The 16,480-nt window shown below is 41.6% G+C and overlaps 1 protein-coding gene across 1 annotated transcript in view; it reads left to right on the top strand.

Moving 5' to 3' along the window:
- Positions 1-8,322: 8,322 nt before the first annotated feature.
- Positions 8,323-16,480, top strand: part of DENND4C (DENN domain containing 4C) — a 70,442-nt gene continuing 62,284 nt past the window's right edge. Inside the window, exon 1 of the mRNA XM_084225863.1 lies at positions 8,323-8,461. The gene's annotated coding sequence lies outside the window, so the exon portion shown is untranslated. The remainder of the gene's footprint in view (positions 8,462-16,480) is intronic.

Genomic DNA, 16,480 nt, shown 5'->3' on the forward strand with positions numbered 1-16,480 from the left:
GTTGTGTCTGGCATCTGCGCCTTTCCCCCTCCCTCCCCCGGCCGTCTTGCTGCGGCGGGGCGGGGAGGGAGGGGGTGAGGGTGACCGGGCACCTGGCTTTTGGCTTGTGGCTGCTAGCGTAGCTGCTTGCTTGCTTGCTCCTGCTGCTTGCCTTGGCCGGCCGCTGCTTGCTTGCTTTCTGCGCTGTTCTTTTTTTTTTTTTTTTTTCTTTTTTTCTTTTTCTCCTTTTCTTTCGTTCCCTCTTTCTTACCCTCCCCTGAAGATACTGTACCGGCTCCGGACCTGACCTGGGACGTCCAGGACCCCTGGAGTCTGCGAGAGAAGCTCAGCGCCCTCCACAGCACCGCCTGGTTTCTTTTTCTTTTCTTGTGTTGGGGAGTGTTCCTTTATTATTTGTCAATAAATAGGTTTTGTTTTCCACTTTGCTCCTCCGAGGAATTCCTTCCTGAACCCGGTATTGGGGGAGGGGTGGTTGGAAGTTTGTTTTTTTTAGGGGACTCCCCTTTTGGAGATTTCCCCTAATTTGTCCTAAACCAGGACAGTTAGTCAGTAGTAACATAAAATTATAACAACAGTTAACACTTTTGACGTGTTTTTATCCTGATCTCACACAATGCTACAGCAAATATCCATTATATAATATTTTGATTAGCATAGAGAGATTAAGGAATTCATAAGAGGTAGTAAAAAATCCTGGGAGAAGAAGTGGAAATGCAGGGCCTGTGTGTATTACTTGTGCCTTTGTGATATGCTCTGGCTACTAAATTTTCCTGTTGCCTGAAAAGATATAAAGGAACAGCATGCATCTGGAGCATATCTGCACATTTTGCCATCAAATGGCACTGATTTCATCATACACTTAGGCCTTCTCTTTATTATGTGATATGTAACAAATTTAGGAAAGAAGTGGAGAACCATAACAAAGATTCAGGGGAAAAAAAAGTACAATGAGCAGTTACTCTTCTGAAAAGAGTGAAGAGAAATACATGGAGCAAAGAGAATACAAACTTCTAAGGTCATGAGTGAAACCACCACCCATGGTAAGGTGCAGAGGACTCTATTTATTTACTTCAGAAAGATGAAAGGCTGAGTCAATCCTGAGCCAATGGGTACGGTAGCGTAGGGAGATATCCAACCTCATTTCTCACTCATCTGATGCCAGAAATATGTTACAAGGTCATTCCCTCCAGCTTTCTCAAGCAGGAGATAGAAAACTTGAACAGAGAGGCCTCTGGTAATGCTGAACTCTTTTGTGTTCAAATGACAACACCATTAGCTCAAGAATTAAAAGGGTTAGGCAGCATTCATGTAGCTGTTTACCTGCAGAGTCCTGCAAGAGAATCACTTCTGTACTCTGGGACATTCCAATAGGATCAAATATTCTCTTTATGTATACAAACTAGCCTCTGTACATTGTCTATTGTCCCATCTCAATTCCCATCTTTTTCCCTGCAATGCACCTGATAAATGAAAAAGGAACAGTAAAAGGAAAACACAAAACCAAACATACACACCCATTTGCTGTATTTACATATGCTCTGGAACACGGGATCAAACTCCATTAGTCACACTGAGTGATTATTTTTCCTGTTGAGATAGGGTCTAAGATAAGTGCTTCCAGGATTAAAATCTTAAGAGTGCACTTTACTAAATCCACTTAGCTTTTAAGCTCACTTACACCAAGTGTAAATAGGTTTTTTTATAGAAACCCAAACTGTCTGGATAAGGCAACTCTACCAGCTGCCCCACACATCAAACAGTACTTACCTGCTTCCACTGTGACTAGAACTACTATGAGTCTCCAACCACTTTTCAAAGGTACTTTCTGAAGGACTCTTTAAGCAGACTGAGTGGCTTGGGAAGGCAGTGCTCTTACTGATGTCTTTGTTTTGCTAGGAAAACAAAGCCTATGTTTTCATGTGTTTGTGGCATCTGTGGAGCCACAAGAAAGCTAAACCTGCGCTTTTTGGCCTCCTCCATTGGCTTGAAGTTTTTGTGGAATCACAACCTGAGTTGACAAGTCTCAGATTGCATTAAGGCGTGTCTCTGCAGACACAGAAAACCTATTCTTCATTAGTATTTAGTCAAGGATTCCTGTATAATATCCTTGCTTAATAGGATAAGCAAGGATATTGTATAATATATGTTGTCATATGTTGTATATGAGGGAGGTTTCCCCCTAATATGTATCCTCATAGAGTCGAATGACTGAGGACATACCGCTGTGGCTGAGATTCGAAAACAGGACTTAACAGGGAAGAAATCACTAGAGGAGGGGTAAAGTCAGAGGACAAAGTATTGAGAAAGCTACAGTCAAGCAACAGAGACCTGTGGTTAAATCTCTGGAAGAAACACCCCCACATATTCCCAGTGAGTTAACTGATGCCATGTAGCTCCCAGACACCTGGGCTCTTAGCCAAAGATCCTCACAGCAGTAGTCCCCAGCCACATCCCTACTCCCTTCCCAGAAAGCATTTTGCACTCCCCCAGTGTAAGAATTGTTTCTTCTCTAATTCTTAAACGAAAACAGCAATAAAATGATAATGTTTATGTTTCCTTGCCTCCAATTCCTTTTCTCTTGTGTCCTATTTCTCTTGTGTTCAGCTTTGTAGGTTCATGCCCATTTCCAGCAGTATCTCTGAGATTCAACAAGGAACAAGGAACATCCTATAAATATTGACAAGGTCTATCTTTCTGTTCAGCGTGGATAAAATGACAAATTAATTTGGCTCAGTGTTATGCATTTCCAGACAGTGCTCAGAGGACCAATTAAAGACCAGTTGGGTGGACCTATTTTATAAAATAAATGACATAAATGTTGGATTTAATCATAGATGTTGAAGCCAAGAAAAGTTATTAGCTCATATTGCCTTCTTTAGACTACACATAAATAAACAACGCTGCCCCAAAATCATTTAGAAATTAAATATCTACCTTTTTTTAGCGGGTTCTATCACTTATTATTGCACAGTAAGAAATTATGTCTTATTTCACATCTGAGTTTCATATAATCATAGGATGTCTTGGATTGGAAGGGACCTTAAAGATCATCTATTTCCAAACACCCTGCTGTGGGTAGCAATACCTTCCACTAGAACAGGTTGGTCTATGGTTGAGCTCCATGCAGCCTGGCCATAAACACTGTGAATGAGGCATCCACATTTTCTCTGGGAAACCTGGGCCAGGGCCTCACCACCCTCACAGTAAAGAATTTCTTCCTAATATCTAATCTAAATCTGCTCTCAGTTTGAAGTTGTTTCCCCTTGTCCTGTCACTACTTACTCTTTTAAACACTCTCTCTCCATCTTTCTTTCAAGTTCCTTTCAGGTACTGGAATGCCATAATTAGGTCACTCTAAAGCTTTCTCTTCTCCAGGCTGAACAATCTAAATTCTCTCAGCCTGTTCTCTTAGGAAAGGTGCTCCATGCCTCGTCTGAACTCTCTCCAACAGGTCCGTGTCCTTCCTGAGCTGGATGCAGCCCTGCAGGTGGAGTCTCAGCAGAGCAGAGCAGAGGGGCAGAATCCCCTCCCAGGCCCTGCTGCCCACGCTGCTCTGGATGCAGCCCAGGACGTTTGAATTTCTGGGCTGTGAGTGCTCATTGCTGGGTCATGTCCAGCCTCTCACCCACCTGCTCTCCATCTCTTCATTTTGAAGCCTGTATTTATACCAGGGATTTCCCCAACTCAGGTGCAATTTGCAGGGCATTATATTCCAGACATTATTTTTTGTTTCTTCTCTCTAAATTAAAAGGTCCTCCTTATCCTTTGTGAAGGTACCTACTTATTTCAATCAAGTCAACCCAGATCTTTTGATAAACTGAGAAAGTTTTTTGCTCAAGAAAAAGAGTTTTCTCATTTCCAAGAAGTGAGTTTTCTTGGAAAATTAATAAAAAATGAGGCTATGTTACTAAAACCAGCCATTAAGACCTAAGTAAGTACCAACAGTTAAGAAGTCAGGTTAGGTAAATGAAGGACAAAGTGAGTCAGCATAAACTGACCTGAACTTTAAAATAGAATTTATGTTCAGAGACGTTCCTATTAGGACAGGATCGATTATCTCAGCAATTACAGGTGGATCAAAAATTACACAAAACACAAATCTGAGTGTACTTTAAAAATTACTGTCTTTTCTGCCTATTTGCCCACATTGGCTGATCAGTCAGGTTGCAACAGCATAGAGAACCTTCTGTGAGTATAGAGAAGTGGTTGTTTTATGACAGCTAACCCAGGAAGCTGCTAAAAAAATCCAGAATCAAATCTAACAGCAAACAACAGACAGAAGCAAGTCCTAGCAAAAACAGGCATTGCAACAAGTTTGTGCTTTCTGAAATACCCAATTTCTACATGCAGCCAAAACCAAGAGGTATCATGCTCAATACTTTTTTAGCAAGAATAGCCTCTTTTTTCCAACCATTGAGGACTTATGTAAGAAATAATACTTGAGGGAATCATAAACATTTTGAAAACGATTCCAAGACCTGTTGCCTTCTAAGCTGGACACAGAGAGACTTGAACCGAAAGCTTTTACAAGGAAAGCAAATGTGATATTTTTCAGAAAAATATACTGAGGAAGCCTTTGGAAGATAAGTATCTCAAAAAATCCTGCCACATTCCATGCAGAAAAGATCAAGATAACCAGATTTTTTTAACACTATTCATTTCAAAGTATTCTCAAATTTAGGCCAGTATTTTAAGCAGCATATATTATTAATTTTAAAATAATTAATATTAAAAAAATTTTTCCTGCTGGTATTCATGAAGACCTTTCCAGCAAGAATAGCCTAACTTAGATTTTGGTCTCATAACACAGTGACAACTAGAAAAAAATTTTAATATTAGATTGAAACCCTGACACTTTCAGACAATATGATGGTTTTCCAACAGACAGATTGGCTGAAATACAGTTGCCAATTACAGGATACATGGTTCAAGCTGAAGCTATATATGACAATGATTTTATGTTTATCCCATCTCTGTATGTCACTGATCAAATTACTAAACCAGAGAGAGCCTGTGAATCTTCAACTCCCACCCATATCATACAGTCTGAGCAAATAAAAGTGAAACCATACCAGCTGCACAATAAGAAGAAACACTCAGATTCAGAGCTTTCTGTCTTGTATGGAATTGCAGAACACAGCTATAAGTATTCAAAAGTAAACAGTGATCAGATCTTCCACGCACTACAGTGATGGCATTACCTCACACAATCTTTAACAGAATGCGATCAGCAGAACTCCCTGGGGCAGCAGGCAACCATCCCTTTATTAATTTTCACTACCCCCTTTATAAACACAACTCCTACTCCATCTCTCCATTTCAAAAGCCAGAGAAGATGGTCTCTGATGTAATTTCCATAATTCATATGAGTGGACACAACCACAGGATTAAGGAATCAAATCTTCCAGCAGTTATGAAGAAATTTTCAATTGTTCTGTCAGAAATCTGAAAAGGGAAGGTATTTTTATTCCCAAAGACTCAAAAAACCCAAATTGTTTGATTCAATGAGTTTGAAGGATCAGACCTACCTGGAGTATAAATTTGGCAATTGGTGATTAATCAAAGTCAAGGCAGTTTTTGAAAACTATCCAAAACTACATTGAACAGAGGGCAATTGTTTTTGCTACTCAGATAGAAATTAAACAGAATAAATAACATAAAATTCTAAAATTATTGGTTTTAAGGGTCAGTAACAAGCTGCCTCACACATGCATGATTTAGAAGGTTAGATTATCTGCTTTGGTTAAAAGACAAAAAGGGCAGAATGGATCCAGAAACTCATGGTATTCCAGGAAAGAAAACCCACCCACTATTTCTTTAGATGCAAGGATCAGAGCTAACCTTTCTGGGTGAAATAGGTTCAAAGCCACACAAATTAGCTGCCTTTCTCTTAGCCTCATTCTTTCCTTTGGGTAGGTGGAATTTAAGGATGGCATGAGCAATACCATGACTAAGCACTACCAGAAGGATGGTCATCTCATTTTTTATGGCAGATCTACCACTCAGTGACTTCTTACCATACTTTTTTCAATCAAGAATTGAAAAAAAAAAATGAACACATTAAAACACTGCTTGAGCTTCCTAGTCAGTTATTGAATAAAACCAGAATAGTGGAACACCTGGTGTCAGAGTTGCTGAGAGGTGGTAGAAATCTGCAACCAGAAAGGAAGACACCTTAGGGTAGAAGGTATATAGTATAGTTCCTCTCGTAAGTGACCTACAATAATCATTTACTCCAACTGCCTGACCACTCACAGGCTGACTAAAAGCTAAAATCCTTTATTGATGCCAATATCCTAAACCTTGTCAAACAGTGACAGGCTTAGGGCATTGACCACTTCTTTAAGAAGTCAGTTCCAGTGTTTGACCATCCTCTTTGTAAAGAAATGCTTCCCAGTGTTCAGTCTAAACCTTCCCTAGAGCTGCTTTGAGTCACTCTCATACATCCTGTTGTGTCCCAGGCAGAAAAAAATCAGCACCTCCCTCTCCACATCCCCTCCTCAGGCAGCTGTTCAGAGCAGTAAGGTCACCTCTCAGCCTCCTCTCCTCCAAGCTAGACAAACCCAGAGTCCTCAGCTACTCCTCATAGAACATTCCTTCCAGCCCTCTCCCCAGCTTTTTTACCCCTCCTCTGGACCATTCCAGGACCTTCTTCCCACCCTCCTCAGATTGTGGGGCCCAGCGCTGCACACAGGACTCAGGGTGAGGCCGCACCAGGGCTGAATCCAGCAGGATGATCCCAATCCCAGCTGGTGCTGCTGTGTCTGCTGCACCCCGGGATGGGGTCTGCCCTCCTGGCTGCGCGGGCACACGCTGCTGGCTCACCCCGAGCTGCTGCCAGCCAGCACCCCCAGATCCCTTTGGCAGGGCTGCTCCACACACACTCCTCTCCCAGTCTGTACTTGTGTTCAGTGTTTCTCCAGCCCAGGTGCTGAATCTAGTATTTATTCTTGTTAGACATCATGACACTATTATTTTCCAATGCTCTGATATATCCAGATTGGTCTGCATCCAAAGAGTCCTCAAGAGAGTCAAGCCCCCAATTTAGTATCACCAGCAAACATACTAAACATGCTTTCAACTCCTGCCTCCTGGTCACAGATAAAAACATCAAACAGGACTGGCCCTAGAACTGAACCCTGGGGAACACCACTGATGAGCTAGGTGTACCCACTTTGACTGCTACCCTTTGAGCTCTGCCCTTCAGCCAAATCTTCACCCACTGCACTGTGAACCTGCTCCTCTCACTACTGGATGACTTGTCCAGAAGTGCAAACACAGTCCAGTGCTGCAAATACAAAAGAGCTCATTGAATTACAGAAAAACTGTCTACCATCTTTCCTTCACCCAAGGTAAGCTCCTCTGACCTTGTCTACGGCACTACACTTTTGTATCTTTCAGAAAATGTTACAAGCCCTATTTGGTTAAACGAGAGTCACCTACGAAGTGCATAGCCTCATCAGGGGAGGCAGCTGAAATGATCATGGCTATACAAGAATAAGCTGAGGTCATTAGGTCTGTCCAGCCTGGAGGAGGCTGAGGACAATCCTCCTATGAGTCTACAGGTTCGTCCTGCTCTCATGAAAGGAAGTGGAGGGGCAGGCACTGATCTCCTCTCCGGCGAACAGTGACAGGACCCGAGGGAATGATATGATACTGCATCAAAGGATGTTTCGGTTGGATATTAGGAAAAAGTTCCTCAGCCCGAGTGTAGCTGGGCACTGTAACAGGCTCCCCAAGCCTGCAGCAAGCCTGACAGAGTTTAAGAAGCATTCGAACAATGCTCTCAGTTTGATTCTTGGGGCTGTCCTGTTTATACAGGACTAAGAAGTGAACCTCGATGATCCTTGTGGGTCTCTTCCAACTCAGAATATTCTGTGATTAGCCAAGTTTCCTTTCTTACTATTTTTTTCCTGGTACAACCCAACACCTTACCGAAGCCGCAGCGGGGACAGTAGCACCCCATACGCCCGCCCGGCTGCTCGCCTGAGGGGACACGGGGCGGGCTCCTCGGGGTGCCCGGGCGCACGGGGCCGGCTCCCCGGGGTGCCCGGGGCCGGCTCCTCGGGGTGCCCGAGCGGACGGGGGCGGCTCCTCGGGGTGCCCGAGGGGACGGGGCCGGCTCCTCGGGGTGCCCGGGCGCACGGGGCCGGCTCCTCGGGGTGCCCGTCGCAGGTGCCCGCGCCGCGGGCCCAGCCCCGGCCTCCGGCCGCTGCCGCCGGCGCCCCCTGGCCGCCGCAGCGCCGCTCCCAGCCCCGCCGCCACCGCCTCCTTTCGGGGCGGGCCCTGGACCCGCCTGTAGGCGTTGGAGGGGGAGAAAGTAACATGGTGGCCGCTTCCTCCCCAAACGGGAGCAGTGACGGGTGCGGCGGCTCCTGAGGCAGCGGCGGGCGCGGGGCGAAGCGGCGGGGCGGGGGCGGCGCGGCCGGCGGCGCGCTCGAGGGGCAGGGGCCGGCGGCAGGTGAGCGGCCGCGGCAGGCAGGGAGGGCGGGGAGGAGAGGAAAGGAGAAGAGAGGAGAGGAGGCGGCCTGACAGGCGGGAGCGGGGGGAGGCGGGCGAGCCGCCGGGTCCGGCGCCCGCTCCCGCCTCGGGGCGCAGCGCCCGGCGGGGGAGCCCCTCTCCTAGCCCCGGCTGCTCGGCCCCTTCCTTCCCCTGGAATGTGTCCGGAGGAAACTCTCCTCCTCGCCGGACAGGCAGGGTGGTTCGGGGTGCTCCCCCGCGCCTACTCGGTCCCTGGGAAGGGCTCCTGCCCTGACCTGCCCCGGCAGAGCTTCTGCGCCGGGGCTCGTCCTTAACCTGCTCTGCGCGGCCGGGAGGGCGGAGGCGCTTTCTGGACTTTTTCACTATAATTATTACCATGATAATTGTTACTTTCCCTGCTCCCGTCGGGCGCAGCCCTGGGAGCGCGGGGCTCTCCAGCGGCGCAGGTGGCAGGCGCTGCAGGTGAGTCCCGGGGCAGCTCCCCCCTATATTTCTCCATTTTCCTCTCCCTTTCCATGCCCCGGCTCCTCCCCTAAGCTCCCGCGTCAGCGAGTTTAACCCTTGCGGTGCTCTGTGCCGAACTGGAGATCGTCACCGGCTGTTGGAAGGCTGTTAGGATATCAGGAGTCCTCCTGACTAGGTCACACTGGTATTTTGGAAGCTGGTCGTATGCGTGAGAAACTTAAAGTACTGAAGATGTGAGAACAAGGAAAAGCTAAATGCATAACTTTTAATCAATCTGTATTATCACCTGAGAATATCTTTGCTGCACAGCCATATAGGCTATGGAGCGGAAAGATCTGGTGATATGCTAGGGCTTTCGTGTGATAAATAATGAAAAAATATTCACAGATGGTTTAAATATGATGTAAGCTGATTAAATGTGCTGTTAATGCCAAACACAGTCCTCGAAAGTGTTGGTTTTGCAGTCTCAGAATGGATGGAAAAACTGAACAACATTATATTAATTCTAAACTTAATGTCAATTCTGTACCAATCTTTTTAACGCTGTTAAATCCTCTTGATGAGATCAAACTCGTTGCAGACATGGACTGTTGTGCTGCTGTCAAACAATGCCTCTGGCTAACCTTTTATACCTGCATGAGAGCAGGACAAGCAACAAACAGGACATTTCATTTGACTCTTTTTTCTTTTTTTTTCCCCCTCTAAGTTGTTTTAGTCTGACTTCTGTAATATTTTATTGGCTTACTATAAAGTTTTTAAACTTCATAGGAGTTTAAAGTTTAGGTAAATTTGAACCTGCACATGGACATGTTAATAAAAAGAGATTTGTTGTTAGTTTTGTTGGCTGTTTCTTTGTGTGGACCAAACACAAAGTTAGAAAAAGTTTTTACATCACTCTTTTTAAAATGGCATGTTAGGAGTTAGTGCAGTATATGTTTTGTTTTTGTGGGAAAAAATAATGATGGAATGCAAACTACTTCATGTCAGTTTGGAAAACTAAATATTTTTATTTGTATTTTTTTTTGAAAAGCAGTCATGACCAGATGTAAGTGATTAACCAGACTGCTAACCAGCCATACTAGCATATATGTTTCAAATCCTTTCCACAAAGGATACCTAAAAAACATAACTGTTAGATAGTTTGTGAATGTTTATATTATAAATGTGACTGTGAGTGGTTTTTAAGATTTTTCAATTTTTTTTAAGAATTGGCTGATGCGCTGCTTTTTACCATTCCAGTGGATATGAAATTCTAGTAGTGCATGTCTGTCTTGAGCAGTGCAATGAAGTTTAGTAGAAACCAGAAATATAAATATTAGCCTGCCTACATGAGTTCTGTCTTCTGTGTTAAAACAGTTACTAGTGCAACTTGACACCAATTACTGCTAAAATCTCAATGTTTGTATCTTTAAAAAAAAGAAATCTTACAAGTTAAGATGGGCATTTTCATAAATACTTATGGATAAGTATAATGTTACATCTGGCTGTTTATTCTTTGGTTAAGACTGGTCCCTCCATAGCCCAAAGTAAAGTAATGACATCTTTTTGGACCATGTGTTACATATCTGTTTTCTTATTTGATTTCTTTCTCATCAACCTTTACATGGCTTTCATTAAAAACAAAAAAACAGCTTGAACAAAATTGGAATATTAAATGTTGGTCTGTATAGCATTCCCCTGACTCAACATATATTTAATTCTCATTTGGAGTGATAATGCTACTTATTATTGAAATACAGTTCTAGAAGTGGTATCTTTTTAACTTAGTTCTTCTTTAGGTCTGTGTTTGACCAGTGGAGAATTGATTTTGGAATTCAGTCTTGATATGCTTAAGGAAAAATATGTTCAAGTGTTCATCTTGACATGCCATCTGGGTTTGCTTAAAAATACAGTGGGAGAAAAGCCTCAGTAGAATTTGGTAGAAAAGATATATTGAAAAAGTTGTAAGAAGAAGGGAAGATAGTATTTTGACTGTTACATCTTACTGTTAAGCTTTCAGATAAATTTCCATGGACCTGTAGGTATAGAGCAGTGGGCATAAAAGCTAGCATGTTTGGTGGCCTTCTTACTGGTTTCATGGCCTTCTGACTGAAATAACAACAAAAAGTGCCTGCAACCTCTAAATCAGATCTATTTGTCTAATGGCTGCTTGCACTATTGAAGGCTATCTTTTTTTTCCTCTGCATGCTAGTCAGTCCAAGGCAAGGATTGCCCACCTTCAGCATGCTGCTTTTGTGGATGATATTCAGAGTACTGGAGATCTTGGCATAGGTGACATGTAAAATAGCTCTTGAGGGTCGTAGTCATGCTTACTAAGTTGTTTCCCATGTGACTTGCCTGATAGTTGTCCATACTGCCTATTGAAAATGAAAATCAGTTTGCTGCAGTTGCATCAAGAGACCTGTTTCCCTCCTGTAGTGCTTCAAACAGTAAACTGAATGTTTTAGGGTTTTTTATCTGCTTTGGAATTTCTGGTTTGCTACAAAAATAATCCCTCTTTTAAAGTTGTTGCCCATGGTTGTACAGAAATATGACGCTTCTTCTTTCCCATCTGATAAAAAGGTAGTGCTGGAAATGCTACACCCCTGTAATGATAATGAGAGTGTTTCATTCTGCAAATTTGTGTAGATAAAGGTTCACAGTTCTCTGGTCTTAGAAGCAAAGTGACTTAGTTCAAGACAGTTTCTGGAGTGAAACATAGTTTCTGGTGCACTGTTACTGTTTCATGTTCATTTAATTCTTGTGCATCTGTCACAAAATGTGAGCCTGTAGATTTACTTATTCTAGAATTTTAGGAGTACAAATTCGCTGTGCTCTGCATTCCAAGCTCTGTTTGAGCAAAAAGGTTTAAAGTGAGATACTAACCAAGACAAAACATTCTTTCTGCTTACAGGCTTTTTGAGGGTATGAATGTAGTCCTGTTTGAGCAGAAAGTTTTGTCTTGGTTAGTATCTCACTTTAGCTCTTTCTTTCTGCCTGCAGGCTTTTTTGAGGGTATGAATGTAGTCCTGATGTTTACTGTTTGCTTTGGCAGGCAAGAAACTTGAAAAGAGTTTTCAGAATGACTAAGATTATGATTATGGTCTCAGTTTAATCATACAACTGTTTTCTATGTTTTTTTCTTTTTTTAGCAGCATCTCAGAGTTGTTGATCAAAAGAACAGTAAAAATGTACCCACAGTTTCTTGCTGAATGTTGGCTTGCATGTCATTAAACATTCCATTTGCTTTGTTTCGGTTAAATGCAGTGGGCCAGTTTTTCCTTACTCTGCTTTCATCTTTGCATTTAGTGACACTTTAGTTCCTTTCCTTTATTCTCAAAAAGTCTCTAAAGAGACTTGATGCTTTTCAAGCAAAAACCAAGAGCCTGTGTTCCTCTGCCTAAAAGATATTAAAAATAGTGTAAATCAAGGATTGATGTGCAAATTAAGTTATTCACTTCTAGATGCAAAAGCTGAGTTTGCAATTACAAGTGTCCAAAGGCATAGAAGCTTTCATCATCTTGAAATGGAAGTGTTATCCAGTTGTGAACAAAGGGCAGGTATACCACAAAATCTAACCATTTTTTACCAAACAGGCAAAACCCCTGATGTTCTTGATTTTTCTCAGACCCAGCTCATTTCAGTGATAGTTTTTGTCTTTATAATTAATTTCAGCCTTTGATCAGTAATGCATAAGCTGAAGTCTCTCTCCTGATGCATTCTTCAGTGCTGCTCTTTGCTTTTGCACATCTTTGTAATGTAGAGGAGTTGACTACTGAAAGCAAGACATTTTTTTTCTTCCCTGTTGAGCAACCCAGTGCTGCTGTTCCTGGTGTCACATAACATGGCTCCAGCCCTCTGTCTGTTCTCTGGGGAAGAAGCTGTGCTCTCAACCAGATAAGAAATCTGACATAGATAGAAGTTTTGTGATTAAAATATCCTCCTGCTTTGTCTACATAATGTGTATATTTTTCTGCTTCTGGAAGGGATAAAAACATGGTTGAAGTTGGGAGAAAGGTAGCTGCTCTCTAGCTGTGTTCTCTATGAGCAGCATATGAAGAAAAAGAAGTTCAAGGACTTAATTAATGTTTCAGAAAATTCAAGAATTCAAGGCACCTGTAGTTGTATAGTTAAGCCTTGAATCTCCTGCAGGATATCCATCTTGGTCTAAGAGAAGGTTATAGAAAGGAAATAAAAAGTAAAATACTGAGTCACAGCAATAGGTTATTCATTTAGTTACTCTAATCATCAAAAGAGACTGTTTCAAAATATGGAAACTGGTGTGGCCAGTTCTCAACAGCTGATCAGTCAGCCATCCTTGGAAGTAGCAGCAGCAGCTTGCCTACACTACAGAGTCATTTGTACCTGTGCTTTCACAGCTGAGCATGAAATTTCATAAAAGCACTTTAAGTAATTAATGAGCCTAGTGAGAATACAAAATTCTGGGTATCTAGCTGGAGGTGGCAGAAAATTGTCATATTTTCAGGTAACATGAGCTTAAGTATACCAAGGTGTATTTTTTCACAGCATAGATAATACCTTTTGTGGGTTTCCTTGAAACAAATCCTGAAAAATAAGCTGTGTCTTTGCCAGAGGAAATGCTTTCAAGAAGATGGATAACTTGAAAAATATTCAATATCTGTAAAACATTTGTCTTATACCTGTTAGGGTGCTAAAGCTGCCAAAGATGTGACTGAAGAACACTATTGACAGAAGTTAATTTTAGCCCAGGGAGACTCAAGTTTCTAGGCTTTCTTCTTCCTCTGTTATCTACCACCTTCTTTTTAGGGAGTAATTCACAATGAAAGCCTAACTTTAGGTGCCCTCAATTACTAGCTGAAGCTCCTCTTCCAGTTCCTGCAGAAGGAATATGGGAAGGCTAACCCCATGAAGTTTAGTTTTCTGAACAACTACCACATCCATTTAAGAGTAGAATTTGGATTTGGCAGGAGGAGGAAGAGTACAAGTGCTTTTATTATAAGGTTGCAAAGTAATGAAACCACTGTGATGTGGCTTGTTAGTGCCTGGGAGCAGTTTGTCTCTTACAGGTCATATCCAGGTTTGTTTTCAGTTCTGAATATTCAAAGGTTAGCAGGACATGAAAGATAAAACTTTGTAACTGCATAAATGTGTTACTATTTCCTCAAAGTTTTGCTGAAACCAGAAAAAGCAAGTGTATGTCTCCCCTACAATGTTTATTTGATTCAGGGTGAATTCTTGCAGTTAGAATCATCAGTGAAAGACTTTAATTTTTTCTGGCCTTAAATTCGTGCTTAACCTTGGGGATACATCCTTCCTTAGCTTTTTTTCTTTTCATTTTTTGTTATGTCTTAGTGGTAAATAAGTAAGTAGTAATTCTCCCCATACAAGACTGTTCATTTTGTTTGTGGTTAAAGTGTAGACATGCCACTAAAGTTTTCCAATACTAGTTAACAAAATATGCTGTACTGGTGTAAGAAAATCTCAAGCCATAAGTAAAACTGATTTTGCAAGCCAAAAATTCGTTTTGCTAGTGGTGGCGTACTTTCACAGGGGCTTATATCGGAATACTTGTGTGACTCTGAAGGACAGAATTCTTTTGTGGACTTCTGGCTATGCTAGTACGATTCTAGGAATAAACCAGATGTACCTAACACACAGTAAAGGGAGAAGCATGTAGTTCAGGTTTGGGTAGATGAAATAGCAAGTTCACCTTTGAAAAAAAGCATGGTACACAAACTTTCTTAAAAGAAACCCATGCTTTCTTAAGAGGCATTTCAAACTCTGATACATAGACTTTGCTGCATTTTTGCTTTGAACTTTGTTTGTAGAAATCTACTCGTAAGATAATTATATGTAAATGCCTGAAGTTCTTTTGGACTATGATGACTCATTCACTGTGAACGTAGTGTCTAATGTGACGTTTCAGTTTATTTTAAAGAAAGCAGAACAATTCCTGTTCAAAGACATTTACAGAGTTTCTCTTTTCTTCTGTGAGATTCAGATGTACCATGTATGCACTATACATCTCAAAACCTCTTCTTCTTAGGCTTTTTAATCCAGCTGATTCTGCTAGGAATAAAAGATCTAATTTACTCAGTCACTCCTCTAATTTTGAACTGTTTTTCTAGTTATATTAGTAGCCAGATGATTCACAGATCTGAGGAGGGAAACTGCTTTGATCCTCAAGTGTCTAATTGTCTGTTGTTCCTTTTTAAAATTCTCACCATTAACAAGCATGCTTTCTGGTTCGAATGTCTCAGATGAACTACTTTGCATTTCAGTTCTCCAGATTGTTAAGTGTAAAACTAATGTCACTCCATTTATATTCCCACTCCCCTTGTCTATGTGGAGCATTGATACTGCCCTAGACCTGGCAGAGGTTAAAACAAAGAGTGTAAAAGATTAAAGCTATCACAGAGGACAGGCTTGTGCTCTCTCTTTTGAGCAGGGACTAAAATGATGGTAGCCCATCTCTGAGATAAATCCTCTGACTTCACAACTGTCATCCCACCTGTCCCTTCCAAGAGCCAGCAGTATGGTAAAGCATACAGTGGAGCAGTATCACTGAAGGAAAATGAGAACATTCCACTGCTCAATACTTGGAAGCACATTGTGAAGGCTGGGATAGGTGTCTGGTTTTTTGGTGGTTTTGGTTGGTTGGTTTTTGTTTGTGTTTTGGTTTGGCAGGGGAGGGTTTGAGGGGTTTGTTTTGGTGGTTTTGTTGTTTTGGGGTTTTTTTTGTTGTTTCGGGTTTTTTTGTTTTGGTTTTTTTGCAAAGGAGGAAATTGTGAATTCCACTCCGCTGTGTGCAGAGAAATGTATGGTGTCTCAAAATTTTTGTGCATGCTACAGCAAATGAGCATTGGGACTGTGCTGTTCTGTAAGTTGTGTGGGATCAAATAATGGGATTTCAAAGAAATTTGGAAAAGTGTGAGATCATTTCTATAAGTAAATAAAATTAATTCATTCCTAAATGGTTAAATTGGAAATAGAAATGTTAACAGTTGCAAATTGTATTCATGATAGTCATAACCCACTTTAGGAAAACAGGGGTTTTTATTTTAAACATATAACTAAATCAGTTACTAAAGTCAGAAATATATTGTGTGCCAAAACAGTAAAAAACCCACAAAAACATAAAAACAGGTGTGAAGAATTATTTAAATATAAAGACAAGGGCATGTGTTAAATTATGACAGAAATTAACGGCGTGCTCTTGATAATGATTTGACTTCTTCTACTGCCTAAAATCTGTATAGCTTATCCTAGAAAATCAAAGTCCCTGTAACTGTTTTGTCTGAGAATTCCACAGTGTGTTGAGTAGTACAGTATTGGTATTTTGAGTATCATATGATGATATTAAAAGAAGGCTCGAAATAGGTGTAATGTCAGACTTCACATTTATCATGTCTGGTATGTGTTAGGACTTCATAACAGAGAATCTCCAGCTTGCTACCCTTGATAGCTTTTCTTCATGTTTGAGGAAAATATTTATTGCACATATGTCTGTATAAGTAGCACACTGCTGCAGCTTAAGACCAAAAGCATATTCAAAAGAATATTCTGGCTGCTG

Source organism: Fringilla coelebs (genome assembly GCF_963513975.1).
Source record: "Fringilla coelebs genome assembly, chromosome: Z".
Lineage (NCBI taxonomy): Eukaryota > Metazoa > Chordata > Aves > Passeriformes > Fringillidae > Fringilla > Fringilla coelebs.